Raw genomic sequence first — 19,689 nt, forward strand, 5'->3', positions numbered from 1 at the left:
GAAGTTTCAGTACAGTGTATCCAGACCTGGTTTCCACTCCAGTAATTTGCCTTATGATCTCTGTGTTGTATTAAACAACATATGTGACCAATGCAGACCCCAAAATGTGAAAGTACAACATGTAACACAATTAAACAAATGTTTTGAACAAAGGTGACCCGACAGCCCAACTATTACGTCACACTATTTCAAGCTCCTCTCTCTCGCTCTCTCATTTCCATGCAAGAGTCCCCTCACGTAGCGCACATCCGCCCACTTATGTGAGCCGCTTGAACTGCTTGATGACTCAGCAGCAGTGAAATCCCAATCTGTTTTTGAGAGGCACTCAAAGATTGTTAATCCATTCTGAAATTGGCCCCGATGCGAGTGGCTGTTTTTACATAAAGGTGGGACAAAATGTTGGTTTATGGTGGTAAATTGTGTTCAAAGTCACTTGTTTGTTTTGTGCAAAATTCTTTGGAGAGCAAATGATGCAACTATGAGGAAAACTGGATCAACTGCATTTTTTTTTCCCCAAGGGTTATTGTTTCCACGTTTTTTCTTTCATGTGAAGGTTTCTGGATTCTGTGTCAAGAATGTTAGTAGAGAAGACCGGATGGAGTTTTTTATATTTAATGTAATTCTGAATTTTTGAACAGCTCACTCACAAACAGCCAAGAGAGGAACTTACACAAGGCCTAAAATGTTGGAATGTTAAACTAATGTATTTCTTTCAGCTTTAAAACATCACACTAACCCAATTAGGACATAAGAAGATTTCAGCCGCACGGCATTTTAATATTAATGTTTTTCATGTAAAAGAAAGAAGGGTTTTTCTTTTTTAGCCTTAAAAATGTGTCAAAACAGTTCAAATATATAAGGCCTTTGTGGGTGGGTTGGTTGGTGGGTTGATTGGTGGGTTGGTTGGTGGATGGGTGGGTGGGTGGGTTGGTTTTGATTGGTGGGTTGATTGGTTGTTGGTTGGTTGGTTTTAGTTGGTTGTTGGGTTGGTTGATTGGTGGGTTGATTGGTTGCTGGTTAGTTGGTTTTAGTTGGTTGTTGGGTTGGTTGATTGGTGGGTTGATTGGTTGTTGGTTGGTTGTTGGTTGGTTGTTGGGTTGGTGGGTTGTTTTGTGCTTTTTTTTACTTTGCGGCATTGTGCACCATAGTTGTTTCCACCGGTTCAAGACTTTCAATACTCAAGTTATACTGTGAGGTTTTGAGTTGTCTCAGAAAAAAACCTTCAGTGAAAACGACCTGAATGGTGCTGCGTTGGCACTTTGGTTTGCCAACATGACGATGCTGAGATGTTAAAATTATGCCAACGGGAACATTCTCAGAATTTTTTTCGATAGCTCCTTATACAGGTGCAGTTTTGCGTAAATACTTTAGGTTTCGGTGCTTTTTTTCCCCTCCTACTGTGTTCTGACCAAATTATCAACATATCAGTTCACCTGCTTGAGCAAATTTTCCTCTTTAAGTCTTTGACATGACTGTCGCCTCAGACTGAACCCAGAACTCAGCACTCTTCTCTTTTTCTTCATCCCTCAGTTATCCCCCTCGGGTCTCTCTCCCTTTCCCTCTTGTAGCAGTACGATTACAAAGCAGATTTAGAAAGCTCCGAGACACACTCAAACTTTTCCCTCTCACCTCACATCAGTTTATCTCAACTTCAACTTCGACTGAGTTTTGCTTCATTTATAGTTGTCACTCTCAACAGTGAATTTATTATCATCAATAAAAGCAATTACAAAGTACCGGTTTATCAATTGTTCAACGTCATCCTACCTCCAACTGCCTGAGTGCACTTGTGTCAGAATACGTTCTGTATATAATTGACAGCGAAACTGAAAGAAGAAGGAGGTATTTCAAATCCTACCTGTACAATGGTTGGCGGTATCGGTGGCTCAGGTGCTGGCGCGAGGGAGATAACAGGCGATTATAGGAACATCCGCCCGTGCAGGTCCGGGGGGGTCACCCACAGAGTCTCAGCAGAGCTGGTGTCAGCAGGGATGCGGCGCGTGCAGGGCAGCAGCCGGTCAGACCGGGGCGAGCCGGTTCTCCCCCACACGGCTCAGAACGTTGATCCCGGCCACCGAGCCTCCTCTCACTCATTAGCGGCATTACTTGGAGCGCTGTAGGGCCCGGGGATACAGCTCCAATCGGGCGCCGGCGGCAGTCAGCGGTCTGAGGGGAAATGATAACATACCCATTTTTCAGGCCAAGGAGCACACACAAAGACCAGACGGATTAGAGCGAAGCAGTTCAGAAGTCTCGTTTGGCCAGAAGAAGTCAGTTTGACAATCTTGTGGCCAGCTGGTCAGCTGTAGTGTATAATAGAGGGGGAATTGTGGATTCAGTGTCTGCAGACATGATCACTGCAGCAATTGAAATAACAAGCAAGAAAATGTGCGAGAAAGAAAAAAAAAAAAAACCAGAAAAGAAAGAAGGACCAACAGATTGTTAGAGATATTTATCTCTGCACTTGGAAAGTATTTACCTCCCAGTGTTTATTGCGGCGTGTCACACCAAACACAGCACTTGAAATGTCAGCTGTTTGCAGGCATGCAGACTGCAAGAGGAGAGATTTTCAAATCCTCTTTTCCACCAGTGCTGATCTGCCGCTAGACCTACAGCACCGAGGCAGAATTTGATACACACACCTTAGGCAGATGAAATGTGAGATCTCGAGTTGTTTTTTTTCGTTTTTTTTTTTTTTTTAAATGAATGCAGACATTTACATATTTTTCCAGAAAGTAAGTGGTATCTGCAGAAAGTGCATTTGACAGAGTGCGAGTGCACGAGGTTATGTATGAGCAAGAGGTTTTTTCTCCTCTCTGAAGACACCCACGCATCCCTCACTGTCCCGGCACTGGAGTCTCTGCTATACTGAACAAATGCCCGTCTTGTGCTTTAATCTGAGATGGTCAGTGATTAGCGAGAAGACCACGGTAACAAAGGGAAGCCATGCATTGTCATCCTCAGCCTCTAGTTGTTAGTATGTAAACAAGCTCGTCCGTACGAAATCTCACATCATGTTGCAGAGTTGAGTCGGCATCCCCTCTAATTACCTTGAAGAGCTTAACCACAACAGTGACAATTCAAAATGAGGCATTTGCTCGAGACGACCGCTTCACTTGACCAGATGAGAAAAATATTCTGCAGTCAAGTCTCACTTCTCTGCTGCTGCAAACTTTTATTCCAGACAACGTGTTCGGGGGATAAACACTTGAAGTGACTCATCATCTAGAAAATACCCCAAAAAAATACCCCCAAAGTTAAAGTTACGGGTTGTCACGTCTCCGCCATCTCAGGTGTGTGTGATCACAAAGTGTCACTAATACGCCATTCACAATGCATGTTAAAAAGCCCTTTGTTAGATCTCAACAGCAGCACGGTGCTCCCTCAGCACCAGCGGGGGGGAAAAAAATACAAAAAATACCGCAGTGAAAAGCATCCAAAAGAGCACTGATGTTCCTCTACTTTTCTCGCAAACAAACATCTGACATTTTCACATTTTCACATTGCACCTTGTACTTCTGTCAAAGAGTACCTTTGACTTTCACAAGTAATTCTTGTTTGAGGGCACCTGAAAAGGATGATGTGAGGAAGGTGGGCCTCCAAAAATAGGCTGCTTATTTATATAATATGTTCAAAAAGCTTCAGATATTGCCCGTTTTATCTAAATATATATATATATATATATATATATATATATATATATTTCCACAGAGCGGTTCAGTTTAAACGAGATGTGGCAATGTCTTGGATGATAACGAGGATCGGTAGGAATGTGCAGCAGGGTGACGTCAGGGAGGGTAAATGTCCTGATACGTAAAGCTGCAGAATACACGAATTGCCAGAAACAACAGAGTCAGTTGAGCTGAATGTGTCTCGTCGCATCCATCTTTCTTTTTGCTGCAGAGGTACATTTCAGAGGAAAGGCTCGGCGACAGAACAGAAGCTCTGCGTCTTGACAGGCGATGGAATGTCTTGCTTAATTTTGCTTAAGAGCGCGTCAGCAGGACGGATGTTATAGCAAAAAGAAAAAAAGTATTTTCCGCCCAAATTTTGTTTTTATCCCATAAATGATATTAATATCTATATGATCAAAAGCTTTGTCTTTTAGATGATTGTACTTTTAGACTGTGAGAAATGATAACAAGTTTTTTTTAATTTTTTTTATACAATAATACTCCATGTGACCGTGATGTATTGTTTTTCTGTAGCTCAGGAGGGATTTTTTTTTTTTTTTCCATTCTGAAACAAATATCCCGTCATGACATCAAGATTATCTCAGTTTGGGCTGGAGAAATGTTTCATCAGAAACCACGGGTTGTAAAGAGGGGTTGCTGGGTGAAGCTCGACAGAAGGGCGTCGGGAGTGTTGATAGATGTGGGCATTAAAAAAAAAGAAAAAAAAAAAAGAAAAAGAAAAGACAATTGCGCCTCAGCTGTAGAAATGCTAGCAGGCAGATTGTTTTTCCTTTTCTTTGGACAGAGTAAGGCTAGCTGTTTCCCTCTGGTTCCAGTCTTTGTGCTAAGCTAACCTAAGAGACTACTGGTGTTTGCTTCATATTGAAAGTACAGACTAACTTTGGTATTTTTATGCCCGCCTCTACTTCAGAGGCGTTCGGTAAGGTAAGGCCTTCAGTAGGTGCTTTACTCTTTCAAAATAAATTTTGGGATTTTTGAATTGCGCCGTAGTAGCTGGAGGCTCCTTCATACGCGACAGGCTGGCTAGTGTCCACTGATGGCATGTAATGCGTTCAGGGAACATTGGCACATTGCAGAAGTCGAGTCGCCTTTATTTATACGGCAGAAACTAGCTGTAACTTTGCTAAATTGTAGCCCAAGAAAACAACTTGGGTCACACTCTGCCCCGCTAAACTGCACGAAAAAGTGTGACGTAAATTTCTTTGGCTTAAAATTTATAATAAAATTGGTATCAAAAAAGGTAGAAATTGGTGACAAAGTCAAGGTATCAGTGCTCGTCGTGAATTTTTTTTTTTTTTTTTTTTTTAACGATAAACGTACAATACGACGAAAGTACAGATGTGAGAATGTTTTAGGCCTTTTCATCTGGCAAGCTTAGAAGCATATTTCCCCAAAAGTCAAACCAATCAGCAGTGTAGTTAAAGCAGTCAGCATTTTTCCAGTTTGACCCAAATGCGGGATTCAAAATCTGGATATTTCAGCCTCTGCTACATTTATTTTAAACGTCCTACATTAAATCTGTTTCTTATCAGTACCTATTTTTTATCGAAGCCTGATTCTAAATTGCTCGTACTCTTTTAATAACATTAACAGTTACACACTGTATTAAAAGACTGTCAAGTTACACTTTGGTAGTAGGTGGACCCTTTTTTTTGGAGGTGGGGGGGGGGGTATTAAGTACCCTTAATCACCAGGTCACCCTCTCTCCAACATCTCCAACCCTCTCACCACTCTACACATCATCACCAACATCCATCACCATGCGGGTGTGAGTGAGGAACAACGTCATCCGAGCGCTTCAAGATTTAAGGCTTTCAGTTTGGTCGTGTCTAGTCTTTGAGGACACTCCGACATAATCTAAACCAGCTGTTTCCCGACCAGAGACGCTCGCCGCGGCCGTTCCGCTCGCCGCGGGAAACAGCATCCGGCCGTTCTGCCTTTCGTCGACCCGGGTGAAAGACGAGGCGCGGAGTCGGCAGCGGGAAGAGAAGCGGGACGCACCCCAGTCTTGACGAAAACGCCATGATTAAAGCTCTGGGGAACCCACGCTTCTTCCCTTATAGTTTCAGTCAATTTATGACAGCTCTCATCACTTTCCCTGCGAAGGCGCTTTGTCCCAGACGTGGCCCGCACGGCCCGAATTAGCAGCCCCGCGTCACGCTGTCCGTTTAATACGTTCAAAACCACAAAGGCCGGGCTGTAAAAGCGCATCATGTCGGCGGAGAGGCGGACTCTTACCACAAACATGTGGCAGCGGCGGTCTTCGCACCTCTGCCTCCCGGCCCTGAGAGAATCTGCGAGATTGTGGGCAATTTCCTGGATTTCACGTGAGCTCTGAAGCCAGCACTCGCTCTCCTTTCATCCTCTGGCAGCAACATGCCGCTCCGTGCCCATTGTGTGCTTTTCAGGGAGGGGAAGAATGTGAAGTTGGCAGGTACTGAGCGAGCCTGATTGGTGTCTCGAATCATTAAGAATGGACCACGGCGCTGGTGTCTGCGCGTCTGACATTTCAGAACGACATGAAGCCGGGCCTGTCGCACTGATAACGTCCCTTGGGGGGGGCGAGGCTGTGAGCGAAACTCCCAACTTTATATATTTATTTCTCATTAATCCCGCGCAGTCAAGGTGGCAGCTGCGCGCGGAGATTGTCATGTTTGCGGTATCTTTGCTTGGCTTCTCTTTGCTATCACAATGTTGCACCTTGTATCAAAAATGCAGCAGCTTTCCTCGCATTTGTATTCTCTCGCTATAGCGTCCAACTTTTGATGTAAGAATGGTGCGGTAATGTATGCAAGTGCCGTATTGTAAAGCCTCACAGAGTTAAATCCTCTTTGCTGCTTCCCAGCTGGGAGCGTATGGTTCAGGGTTGAACATAATTGAGGAGAAGCAGGACTCGCCGGCCAGTTAGCGGTGGACCCCGGAGTAATAGCTCATGCAGCGTCTCCACTGCCACCTCTAAAAGTAGCATACTCCTTTTTTATGGCTGTGCAGCTTGCGGTTTTTTTTTTTTTTTAAAGTCCAATGAGGCTCCATCCAGCTCTGTCTTTATCAGACTGGATGATTTAAGTGCATCCAGGGAGCGGGAGCCTGCCGTCGCCGCCTCCTCCTTCAGAGGGCCGGCAGAGCAAGCAGCAGGGGGCCGGTGTCAACTGTGCTTGATCTTCAAGCCTCTTCAGTGGCCTTGGTGGGTGTGCAGCCTTAAAAAAAAAATAAAAGGTCCATGTCTCAACAGCATCATTCATTCACAGCTTATGATCCATAATTTCACTTATGGAGTATCTTCAAGACGGGCTTTTTCAAGGAGTCTTTTACTCCAATGTACTACTTTTTCAGATTGATTTTTCCTTGCTTTACTCAATGATAACATCTAAACCCATTTCTGTCATTTCCTGATCTGTTCTAATTCAATTTCAGGACGTGAAATTTTGGAGCTGGAAACTGGCCACGACACCATATGAACGGCTAAAATCTGATTTATCAGATAAGTGTCCGAATACAAATGTTTACAGTAACATTTGCAGCCAGTGCATATTTGAATCATCCAGACCATTTTGGAAAGGAAAGCGCAGATTAAAGGGCCTTATCATTGGCAAGAGATGTGCAGAAATGGTTGGAAAGGCTGACTTTATTAATGAAGAGGATAAATGGTGGAGAAGTTTATTAGTAATTCTTTTTCTCATCGTTTTGGGCATTTAGTTAGGAATGGTTACTGTGTTTGATTTCCTTACAGATCTGTGTTCAATGTGCATTATAATAACTGCTATCCCTATGACATATCCACATTTTAATTTGAAATTAAGAACTATGAAATCTTACTATTCTTACCAAAGTAATTCATGACAGCCCATCTCCGGACCAGTGGAGGAATGTGGAAAGTTTAAATAAGTAAAAATTTGAGGTACTTTACTTGAAAAGAATTACCCTACACTCCATTTATCTCTCAGCTACTCACAGTTACTCACCACATTTCTAATACTTTTTTCATACAAAACAAAATAAGAAAGTAATGCACTGTTCTAGTACAAATTAACAAAGGGTACAACGGAGGTAAACATTTCTGGCAACACTTTATTTTGAACATCCTGTTATATTACATATAATTTAGTAAAAAATTTGAAGTAAAGTAGAGACAATATTCTGAGACAGTTGTTTGTGCTCACTGTTTGTGTTTGCTTTACAAAGTTACTCATTTGCAGAAACATTTCCATGAAGGAATGACTAAATTGGAAGCGTACCAACTGAGCGAGGTGCCAAATTTACTTCGAATTTGTACCAAAGTACAAAGTTCTTTCCAGGGACTTTAGGGACTTTCAGATGAATTTACAGACACGTGGGTTATTTTTTTTTTGGGGGGGGGGGGGGGGGGTAGGGGGAGAGGTATTGCTGCAGGCTGTTGGACCTGTTAGTGCCGCATCTCAACCAACTACAGCAGTAAAACGCTGCTTTTGTGCATCACCAGAAAAGTTTTTTTTTTAAAGTTTTTTTTTTTATCTTAATAGCAGGGTCGAAACGTCTGTGTTGAGCACTTTTACTTTTGATGCTTCAAATATGCTGTTGATGGTACTTGTAACTAAGGAGCATTCGCAATGCAGGACTTTCACTTTTGATAGTGTATTCTTGAAGTGTGACACTAAGACGGCGTATCAAGGCCAAATCAAGGACAAGAATACGGTAGCAAGATTTGATTTTTGTTGCATTTCGAGAAGATAGTCAAAATGTCAAGTCGAACTTTTAGCGTCAGTGCAACCCATACAATGTTTAAACTTTATCCACTTTAATTTTATTCTCATTTGTACTTTATTCTTGACATTTCTATTTTACTTTCAACATTTCGACTTTATTCTCAACATTTTGACTTCATTTTCAAAATGGTTTTTCAACTTTATCCTCAACGTTTCGACGTTATTCTTAACATTTTGATTTTATTCTCAACCTTTTCAGTTTGTTCTCGACATTTCCACTTTGTTATATTTTAACTTTGCTCTCAACATCTTGACTTTATTTGGAATATCTTGCTTTTATTCCAAACATTTGGACTTTTTGTGATATTTTGATTTAATTCTCAACATTTCTTCACCTTTACTATCAACATTTAGATTTTACCTTCAACGTTTCAAACTTATTCTCAAAATGGTTTTTCAACTTTATTCTTGACATCGACATTCTTGACTTATTTCCTAACCTTTCTACTTTATTCTCAATATTTCAAGTTGATTTTCCACATTTCGACATTATTCTCAAAATGGTATTTGAACTTTATTCTCAACGCTTTGATTGAATTCTCAACATTTCGACTTTATCCCCAACATTTAGATTTTATTCTCGATGTTTTGACTTTATTCCCAACATTTGCTGCATTTATTCTAAACTCCTGCATTCACACGTTGAACATTTATGAGCTCTCCTTGTTTTTCCAGCATATGGTGCTCCGCTGGGGCTCCTCTCCTCCATATGCCGTCGTGCCCAGGAGAACATGCAGTTTAACAGTTAACGTCACTGGGCTCTTGCAGGTGATGGACCGTCACTCAATCATCCACAAATCAAGCATGAATCCGCATGTACTGCCAGAACGATTAATTATTGTATGAAATGTTGAAGGCACAATAAAGCAGCGTTTTATGAGAAGGTGGATGTTGCATTCATGTGTTTATTGGGTGATGTTTATTATGATTTAAGGTCTTACAAAGCAAGATTAGATTAGATACAGGTAGCTCATTAGATATAATTGGGGTAAAATTGTATTCATTGTGTGCATATCTTATGACAAACTGCCACTGCACGTCTGACTTTGATTAAACGGTTAATAAACATTTACCAGTCCTGTTGGTCTTATCATTTGCTTTTTTTTTTTTTTTTTTTTTCAGAAGTCTGTGCTTAAGGATCAAGTCTATATATAATAAACACCAGCACTCCTGACAGGAGAGTTTTGGTGACAATAAAAGAAGGTAATTTCAACATTTTCACAATTTCCAGCGCTGTGTCAATAGCCTTTGTAAATATTGGATGTTAAGATGTGTGAGTTTCTGCCGGCAATAAATTTGCTGAGCGTAGATAATAAGAAGATATGAAGTAGATTTATGAAGTTTTGAATTTGTTTTTTTCTGAGTCCTTTTCATTTACACTTCTTCCCTCTCGCTCTGTATCTTTCAATCACGCTGAATGTAGTGAGTGAACACATTTATCATTAGAATTGAATTCCCTGTCTCATTGTGGTCTCTGCGGCTCGGCTGTATCGCCGACTGGGTCTATCTCTCACGCTAAAATAACCGAATTACCGACATGGCAAAGAGGAGACTATGGATTCTACCATGATTGCCATGGCAACGTGAGCCGTGAGTGCGAGGTGCCGGTTTGATATTGCACTCTGAGCTCACTCTTGTTAAGAGGATGGGAGTTCGGACCATTGTGTTCTCTGTAAAATGGGGGCGGGGGAGGAAGGGGCCTCTTATTGTGAGCAAGCCTGCAGGAGATAAAATCTGAACTATGAGAGGTGGCCAGGTTTTCTAAATAAGATGATTCCAGCAATGACAAGTTTTTTTTTTTTTTTTTATCAGTATTTTAAAAGTATACAATGATGGATCTTAGCCTTGACATGAGTGATCGCTGCTTTGAGAAAATTCTGCCTGAATAGGAATATAGATGATCGTTTCTGATACATATGAAGCTAAAGTAAAAAAAAAAAAGAAGGTGAGAAAAGATAATGAAAAGCAAATAAAGAGGTGACTTGAACGGCACAAAAAAAAAAGAAGATTTTCCAGCTTTTGTATCGTATTGATGTATGATTGCTTTTAAGTTGATTATTTATTGCAAATACAAATAACGAATCAGATCCCAAAAACTGCTTTTCTGGCGAGAATACTAAACCCTGCCTCAACAAAGCTTACACGACTCCGCATAAAGTTCCAATAAACTCTGCAATAAACATGCCCTTCAAGTCCATTATTGTTCCAAGCTGTAGACGTGGACCCTGAGTGTCCAGTCATTGATTCCCACAATGTGTGGTTCTTGGAAATCGACATGTTGTCGGTGCTGCAGTCAGATATCAGGAGCAAAGCTCAATACATAAATAAAAAAAATCATTAGTGGAGAACAGAATAAGCTGTCTTTGCCATGTAAACAATATTTCATAACAAAATAAGATCAAATCAGAATAAGAAATAAGAATAATAAGAAATAAGTTTATTAGTAAACATTTACTTAAAGTATCAAAAGTAGAATAACAATTTTTTTTTTAAATTCCCTCAGTAATTGTATCATTATTTATTACCCTACTAAAGTTATTATAAGAGCTGCTAAGTAGAATTTTGTTTTTTCTCCAGGTGAAGCCATTTAATTTTCTTCACATACTGCTGAGTAGTTAATATATAGTAGTGCATCCTCTTTTAAAAGATAATCATGAGAAGAGCACGTTGCTCACTAAGAACAACGTGTGTGAGCGGGTGAATGGGAAGAAAAGCTGTAAATGGCTTTGAGACCACGGAGGTGATAAAGCGCTATATAAGGGCAGTCCAATTGTCATTCAACCTATGAAGTAACTAGAAGCTAAAGCTGTCAAATAAATGTAAAGGATTAAAAAGTATAATTTTCACTATGAATTGTGGTGGAGCCGCTGGATCACTGATTGTAACAATGTAGAGTCACCATTTTGTCGGCTATTTCAGGAGCTAATCACGGTATCTGAAAGAGCTGTCAAAGAAATTTGGACTAAAAACTACAATTTCTGTCCTTTGAACTTTAAATTCCTATGTTGTTGAAAGGAGGTACTTGAAGTTTATGCGCTTGCCTTGAAGTCTAAAGCTCCATGAAATGAAAAAAAAAACAACCTCAAGTACAATCAAACCAGTTCAGATTTGTAGAGTACAATTCATGTGTCAATGAAAATGCAAAAATGCAGCATTGCAAGGAAAAAGACATGAGACTTTTACTTTTAATGCTGAATGAAACAACACTTTCATTCAAGATGGTAAAATGGCTTTATGATGAATCGACATTAATGTCAACAGAGAAAGTGTGGGGACAAAAGGCTTTCTGAAAGGATGTGTTTTGTATTGTAAAACGAATAACAAGGAAAGACTTTAGCTAACCATAAGAGCATAAAAACGTTGGGGAAAAAAATGTACTCACTTTCATGAGAGAAGCTGAATGGGAGTCCATGGAGCTGGAGGCTTTTTAGAGCCAACCTCCAGTGGCCCTCGGTGGTATTGCAGTTTAAGCCACTTCCACGTTGGTCTCATTTTTCAGACCCTGAAGCTACGTCCACTTATACGTACGTTGTACACGCGTCTATGCGTTCAACAGGCTTCTTGGAAGTGACCAATCAGAGGAAAGTGGGCTTTTTTAAGGGAGAGGGGGGTCTTAAAGAGACAGCTAAAACAGATTGTTTCAAATAGCGGATGAATTGAGTAGCTGTATAAAAGTGAGCTCTGATTAATGCAACGGCCCTCTATTGGACTCCTGGAATATAAATGAAAAGCATAGAAATGAGTATAATGGGTCTCCTTTAAGGCAAAATGAATGAATACGGACCGCGCTCATTTCTCAAAATGTAAAACTCTTGCTTTACTACGGTGCTGTTTGCAATTAAAATGTGGATCACATCACTGAAACCAAATGAGACTCCACTCGTTTGACAATTTTTACAATCACAGGCAAATAATTTTGGTTATCTCAGTCTAGAGTGTCCCAGAGGGTTTAAATACAATTTCTTTTGTAACTAAAGGAGCTGCAGACGGTGCTTTCATTTACAAGGAACAATGTGGCTCCTGTAGCTGTCTTCCCGTGAAGTTGGGGAAACTCTCCAGTGGTGATGAGGCGGCGGGAGGGGAGGTGGGAGGGGTACGAGATATTCATCTAACACCCGCTGGAAGCTGTGTGGCCACATCGACTGAGCACCACAGGGGGATTCATTGTACATACAAATGATGCATGAACAGCCACACAAAGTGGGAGATACTTAAAAGTGAGAACAATATGATTTGATTGAACCGAGTCACAGACTACCCTGAACAGCTTTTAAGAGAAGTATTGCATTCAATGAAATTGGATTAGTTCAGGGACTCGCTGGAAACAAGAGACACCTCTCAGCAGGAATACACTGACATCAAGATTGATACTTTCACTGACACGAATACTTCAAAAATCGTTTGCACCAATTGCCCATTCCTTGTATAATGAATTAAAATCCAATTACAAGTTCTCATTACCGTAAACAAACACCACATTAGCATCATATATGCAAATAAGCGAACAACACATTACTCAGTGTGATGGATCACTACGCATTAGATGTGAAGGACCCGCTGATGCATCTGGAACAGCCGTTCTTTTGTTCAGGTTGAATGTGTGAAACCCACCCAGCACTATTATTTGCAACAAATAGTGTGTCTGCATACAGTTATTTGCAGCAAATATAATACTCATTAAAGATTCATTAGTAAACCAATGTACCATACACATTCCTTTCATCCTGTTTGGCTCACCGGAAATACTAGCTCGCACATAAAAATGACTCAGAAATGTGTTGTGGTTTTTCCTTTGGGTCCTTGCAATTAAGTCTGAACTGGTATGTGCTGTCGACCAGGGAGATTTAAAAAGAAAAAGCCACTTCAAAGGAGCGTTGTCAACAGGAGCTGATAGAACTGCAGGGAGAGGCTACAATTCAAAGCTACACTGAAGCAATGCCACCTTCTGTGATTTTTAGGTAGCAATTTGGTTTTTTTCCCACTGTTCTCAGCTTCAGTGGCAACACACCACTAATGATTTCCAGCGACGGCAAAAGCTCCTAAACCGTTGTTTTATGCTACAGAGTCTGACGCGAGGGACAAATTAGATATTTAAGAACTTTTGTTGGATTAAATTGCACACAAATGCATCCGTGTTTGGAAGTTTGAATATGTTTTATGACTTACGGCTAAAGTGCTGACGTTTAGCAGCTACAGTATGTTTATAATGTTCACCGTGTTAATTAAGCATGTTAGCGTACTGGCATTTTCGGATCAGTACGACACAATGTACAGCTGACGTTGACTGGAACGTCAGCTTTTTAGGCCTTTGGCCATAAACCAAAGTATTGGATGATATAAATTTTGGTGGCATTGGAAAAAAAAAGATGACTTTGGATCACCAAATTGATCATAATTCAGCCTGAAGGGAGCATGAATGTTGGTCCCAGATTCTGAAGCAATTCATCCGAACAATTGTTGAGACATTTCATTCAAAACCATAAATATAAACCTGATGGTGGTGCTACAGGAAAACTTACAGGATCAGCAAAGTCATTGGGGTTCATGCTCTGGGAGCCATGAACATCCGTACCACATGTTCTCTATATCTTCTGGACACCATGGAAATCTGTACCAAATTTCATACCAATCAATCCAACAGTCATCAATACAATTGTCAAGGGACCACTAGAGCCAGTATCATCTGGAAACCATGAATACCCGAAGCGTGACTAAAAAGGCAAAAACAAAAACTCTCTCCTTTTTTTTTTTAACTCCTGAAGTGAACCAGTTCACTAAAAATTAGTCAGAATTTGTGTCATTGTACATATATTGTACAATTTCCTTTGGATATATTTCACCACATAACAGGACCATGACTATAACGCGGGCAGAAAGCTGATAGTTTCATTTCGTCCTGTCACTGCTCTCGCCTGAAGGGAAGGAAGGTGTCTTTTCATTTTACGTCAGTGTCAAAAGTGGATTGACTGAAACACATTATCCTCCATCACCGTTTATTTGCAGGACAATGGCTGGAGTTAAATGGCTCCCGTTTTAGCAGTGGTGCATGTCAGGGTTATTGCCAAGAAAGTGGTATTTGTCTTTGGCGGGCAGATCAAATTTCTCACAGGTGACTCAAAATAATTTTGTTATCAAGAATTTTCAGATTTACCCAAATGGTTTGTGTAGACGGTATTTATCTAGATGTCCACCAATCTGATACGACACAATTACTACCTTACTTTATTAGAGGTGGTTCATAAACAGACATGTAAAATCGCTGCACGTTTTCCCTCTTGTAAATCTCGCTAACACTCCAGCCTCCACACGCATTAGTATTCATGAAGTCATCGAATTTTTGCATGCAATATAGCAAATATTAGGGCTCTGTTTGCTCTATAGTTATTATGATAAGGTGATACGCATTTTCAGGATGTGCTCCAAAGGTTTGTGTGCTCACAGCCAGTCTGTCGAGTTTATGTGCACAGTTGTTCATTAGCATTTTAGGAACAGATTGATACAGCTGAATTTTAAAACATGTTAACATTATTCCATGTTTTTTTAAATTATTTTTTTATGTAATTTAAATTAGTATATTTTGTTTTTACTTGTGAATTGATGTGTACTGGAGCTGTTGTTGAAAGCTAAAGAGATGACTGTTGTAAGGCCGGTTTATTCTTTAAAAAGTACTCTCAACAAAAACTCTATTTAAAGTTAACTTCACAGGCAGATGAGAAATATCACCATGAGGACTAGGCTACATGTCAACAAGGTCAGAGTCACTTTCGCAAATATGTTGATAGTCATTTGCCAAGTAGATAGTCAAACTTTCCCTGTAATATGCAGCAATTTATCGTTAAATGTGCATCTCTTGTTTTCAGGAGAATATCCTCTTTGTTATTCATTAATAAGTAAATTTGAATGTTAAGGTATGGAGCAGACAGTTTACAAAATAATAGAAAACAAGCGCGACGTATGATTGGATGTGATTTAAACACTTACCAAGCAATATTTCTTAGTGTCTAAAAAAAACCAAAGCAATACTCCCAGACTCGCTGCGATGTAAAAGGGCTGGTAGTACTGCTGATCCCACTGTGAATCAATATTTTGTTTTTGCATTATTTCTAATTACACTATCCACTGAAAGTAATATTGGACTAAACTAATCAGTGATTTGGGTAAAAAGCTGATCATCTTGGAAAACCCAACCGACCTAACAGCAGTTCTCCAACCAGACTTTTGAGCGCAGATTTAAGGCGTTATGGGATACGCGTTAACTCTCACTGTGAAGCCCATGTGCCTCTGCTGACGTCATTGCAATTGCTTTCCTATATGCAGCCATAAGAACCTTAACAACTGTTATTATACAGTCTCTGCTCTGCTGTTGCTGTCAGCTTGGACTTTTTTCTGCAGCCTGACATGAAGACTGATTAATACAGCTTTAAATTCTGGCCCATCACACTCACTCACAATATAAAATACTGTACGCTGTCTCCAGTTTGTCTAACCCGATCGCTTTCTGCACTAAATGCCACACTTCAGATTCATGATAACATATTTCTAACAACCTCCATTTGGACTTTTTAACCACCTCAACACGACGAGGATCCGTGCAACAAGAGTGACTGCCTGAACGACTGCAGCTGCTTGATTTATAATCCCCCATTTCAAATGAACATGTCTAAGCAAAAGCTTCCCTTTTTCAGGGGATGAATTTGATATCAGTGGCAGCAAGTTCCTTGATATGGAAGATTTTAATGAATGCAAACACTTGGAACAACATGGCTGTCATTGCCAGCTGATAACAATTTGATAGGCTTTATTCTATCCAGACTGTTTATATTAGGGATGTGCTGAGCTCTGTGTTTCAACTTATGTTTACCCCGTGATCTCGTTGAGCGAGTGTCCTTTTAGTGGAAGGGACGGCCTTAAATCTATCCACCAGGAATTAGCTGGATAATGTGAAACAGAGGAGTGAGAGCGAGAAAATGATCCCGAGAGAAAGACACTGAAATTTCCATTTGAATAGACCGGAGTGTCTTTGTGGCGGTATGTCGTTCCCTCTCAGCCATGCAGGAAGGAGGTGATTAGGATTCATGAATGTTCAACGTAAATATCCTAATCTTTAATCGTCGACGCATTTCAGTTATTTTTAGTCTCGGATCTCTCATTTTTAACCGACGCACAGCCATGCGGAAACATATTTAACCTTCAAGGTGCTTCCAATTTACCTCCAACGTTGATGGCGCCACAGTAATTATAACCCTTTAGTGGGGTTCCAAAAGCGAAACAATTTTAAGGCTTAATATCCACCAAAACCTCTTCGTCAGAACGGAGCTCGAGGCTAACACTAATGGAAGGTCTGGCAGAGCAGCGAGGCGCACCTTTGATAAATGGCCGACTATATTGTCCTTTAAATTTGCTGCCCTCTTTTTTTTACAGTACACAATAAATTATGATCTGCGTTGGAACCTCTCTTGTAAATTAAAACACATACTCAGAAAAAGCCAGAGGAGATTTTTTTTTACCTCGGTTGTTGGCCACCGGAGCGTTCCAAGTATTGATTGGGACGGAAAAATAGCAGTGGCAGCCGAGCATCTGCTCAAAGCTCGGCGTCCCAGTAAGCCCCATAAAGACGGTTCTCTCTGTGTTGTTGTTGGGGTTTTTTTTTGGTCTTTTTTTTTTACTTCCATTATCAGAGACTGAAGTTCTGTGTCAGCTCTCTGTGCGAGGCAGGACACTGGCCTTAGCAACAGGTGCCTCTTACTGTGGCTGCACCGCTGCAATTTGGACATGGAGTAGGTGCCTGCAGTGATGGATGTATTGTGTCTATTGTATTCCATAACATTGTCCTGGAGACCTAATTTGCCTCCGGCAGCATGCCTCAGAGGGAGAGTGGTAATTCCAGCCGCTGGCACCCAGGCTGATAACAAAAACCCAAATGCTGCTTTCAGCTTCAGACTTCAGGTAATTCCATGATTTTTTTTAAAAACTTTTCTTTCCAAGTTTTGCCGTTATAACGGCGACATTATACGACAACCAAACATAACCTTGAACAGGGTTCCAGTTCATTTTTACCTTAGGTGTTCTGTCTCACTGCAGACTGTGGTGTATATAGAAAAGTGTTTTGCTAGAGACCGTTTGCTGTCCTTGCTTTGAGGCCAACGCTTCACCGTTTCCTTGGCATTTCTGACTTACTTTATCTCACCTTAATTTATTTATTTATCATTTTCAAACCATTTGAAATAACCTTCACTTCCTTTTACATAAACATTTATCAACAGATATGTGTTTGGCAATTAATATGTATCTTCCTGTGGGCCTGCATAAGTGATGCATTAAACAGATAATGAATGAAAACATAGAAAAGCACAGTTTTAATGATAACAACTGTGTCTTACTGGGAGTATTGTGTTCCCATCATGTCTTACGAACTCATATAGTGGAAACCTCACCTCATGTCGTAATAAAAGCTACATCTGTTTTGAATATACAACGTATTCGCCGCCTGTCCCTGAACGTGTTCCTGAACGTACGTGGAAACGAGAAGAAAGATGGGGAGTAATAAAAAGCAAACACACGCGTGTATTACCTCCAGGTTATTCTGTCGTATCGGTAGCTTTGTGTTGTTTTTCTGCCTTTTTAATTCAGGTCTAGCCTTGGGGAAGATTCCGCTGTGGGCGTGTTTGGCCAACTTAACCATCTCTGACTGGTTCACCGGGGTGGCAATTAACCTTTCTTCTCACAGGGGTCGTACACAACAAAACACACAAACATATGAAAGCGTGCGCGCGCAGAAAATAACCCCGGATACAGGGCCTGCTGGGATACATTCATTACTTTTGCCCCGTTCTTCTCAGTGTCATCCCATACTGCACTATGTTGAGTTCAGGGTTATTATGAAGCTGCGTTTATCAGCAGATTATGCTAAACGGACAGAAGGTTGGATATGGATGCGTTTCATGGTGTGTTAAACTCTAAAACTGTGCTTTGAGCAAAGGCTTAATTGTCAGATGGGACACAGGACGACTGTAAGGATTCTTTTTGTTTCCTCGGGGTGTTGAGTTTTGTGCACATTTTATCGCCTGTAAGTGGTCCGGTATTAAGTAAAAGACAAACTGTAGGCTCTTTAATGCAAAACCTTGTTGACTAATTCTAAACTGCTCTTGAAGGAGAAACAAACCACCCTCAAAAGGATTTTCTGCAGTGTTCATTGTTGCCAATAGCAACCATCTGCATTTCAAAAACATTAGATGTTTCTTTGTAGAAATTTTGATCTATTTTCATTTATTGTTTCACTGGTGCGCAGACTGACGGGCTTTTTTGTTTTGTTTTTTTACATGTGGAAGCCGTCGGCTTGGCAGGAACCTCTCCCTTCGACGAATTCTGCATTTGGAAAACAAATCTGTTGCTTGTAACAAATTAGGGAACTTGTTATTCAAAAAACAGCAATGTCAACAAAGCAGTCACGTACTGCAGAAAACGGTCTGACAACATTCATTTAGTGGTATAAAGGGGTGGATAAAATTATCTGAAAAACTATTCTTACATGTGTTCGATGTGCAAATGTGCAGCTGCCATGTGTTGACAGACATCCAAAGAAAGGAGGGATTTTCTCAGCAGTTCTCTTTTTTTTTTTATTGACGCAGTGAGGAGGGCTTTGTAACAACAGTTCGCTTATATGACTTCACATGTAGAGAGCCAAAACTATATTACAACAATTACATCATTCTTTTTTTTCTTAAAGTAAGCCCTCTAACGCTGTTGTCCTGATACCGACATTTTGGTAGTCGGTACCAATACCGCTTAAAATCCATGATTTTTGATGCCAATTTTGATATCACTCAATCAAACATGCTGTGTGAGAGAACTCACTCAACATGTGCTGGCAGCATTTCAACCGTGGTACCCCGACAGGACATCACACACAAGTAAATCTGTTGATCAGAACGAGAAGACCACGTACAGGACTCTGGTATCAACTCAAAACTCAACAAGTAATCTATCAATTAAATGGAATTAATGAAAATAAATCCATATATTTACTTTGCATTCCCACCACAACAAGCACTCCCTCAAGTTAAAAGATCAGATTCCTCTCCTCACTACTTCTCTCCTGAGTCTCCATAAAGGCCAGCCTTTCGACTCAATGCCGCCACATCCACTCCAACGTTTTCTGTCGGCAAAATTAAAGATTTCCATTAAGTTAAAACTTCCACTCTCCAGTGGGCTCCTGCACCGATAGATAGGCATTAGGGACACAGGTTCAGGGC

The sequence above is a fragment of the Brachyistius frenatus genome, unplaced genomic scaffold (genome assembly GCF_029030835.1).
Source record: "Brachyistius frenatus isolate BFR_SWC_R1_liver_20210118 unplaced genomic scaffold, ASM2903083v1 Contig_21, whole genome shotgun sequence".
NCBI classification, from domain to species: Eukaryota; Metazoa; Chordata; class Actinopteri; family Embiotocidae; genus Brachyistius; species Brachyistius frenatus.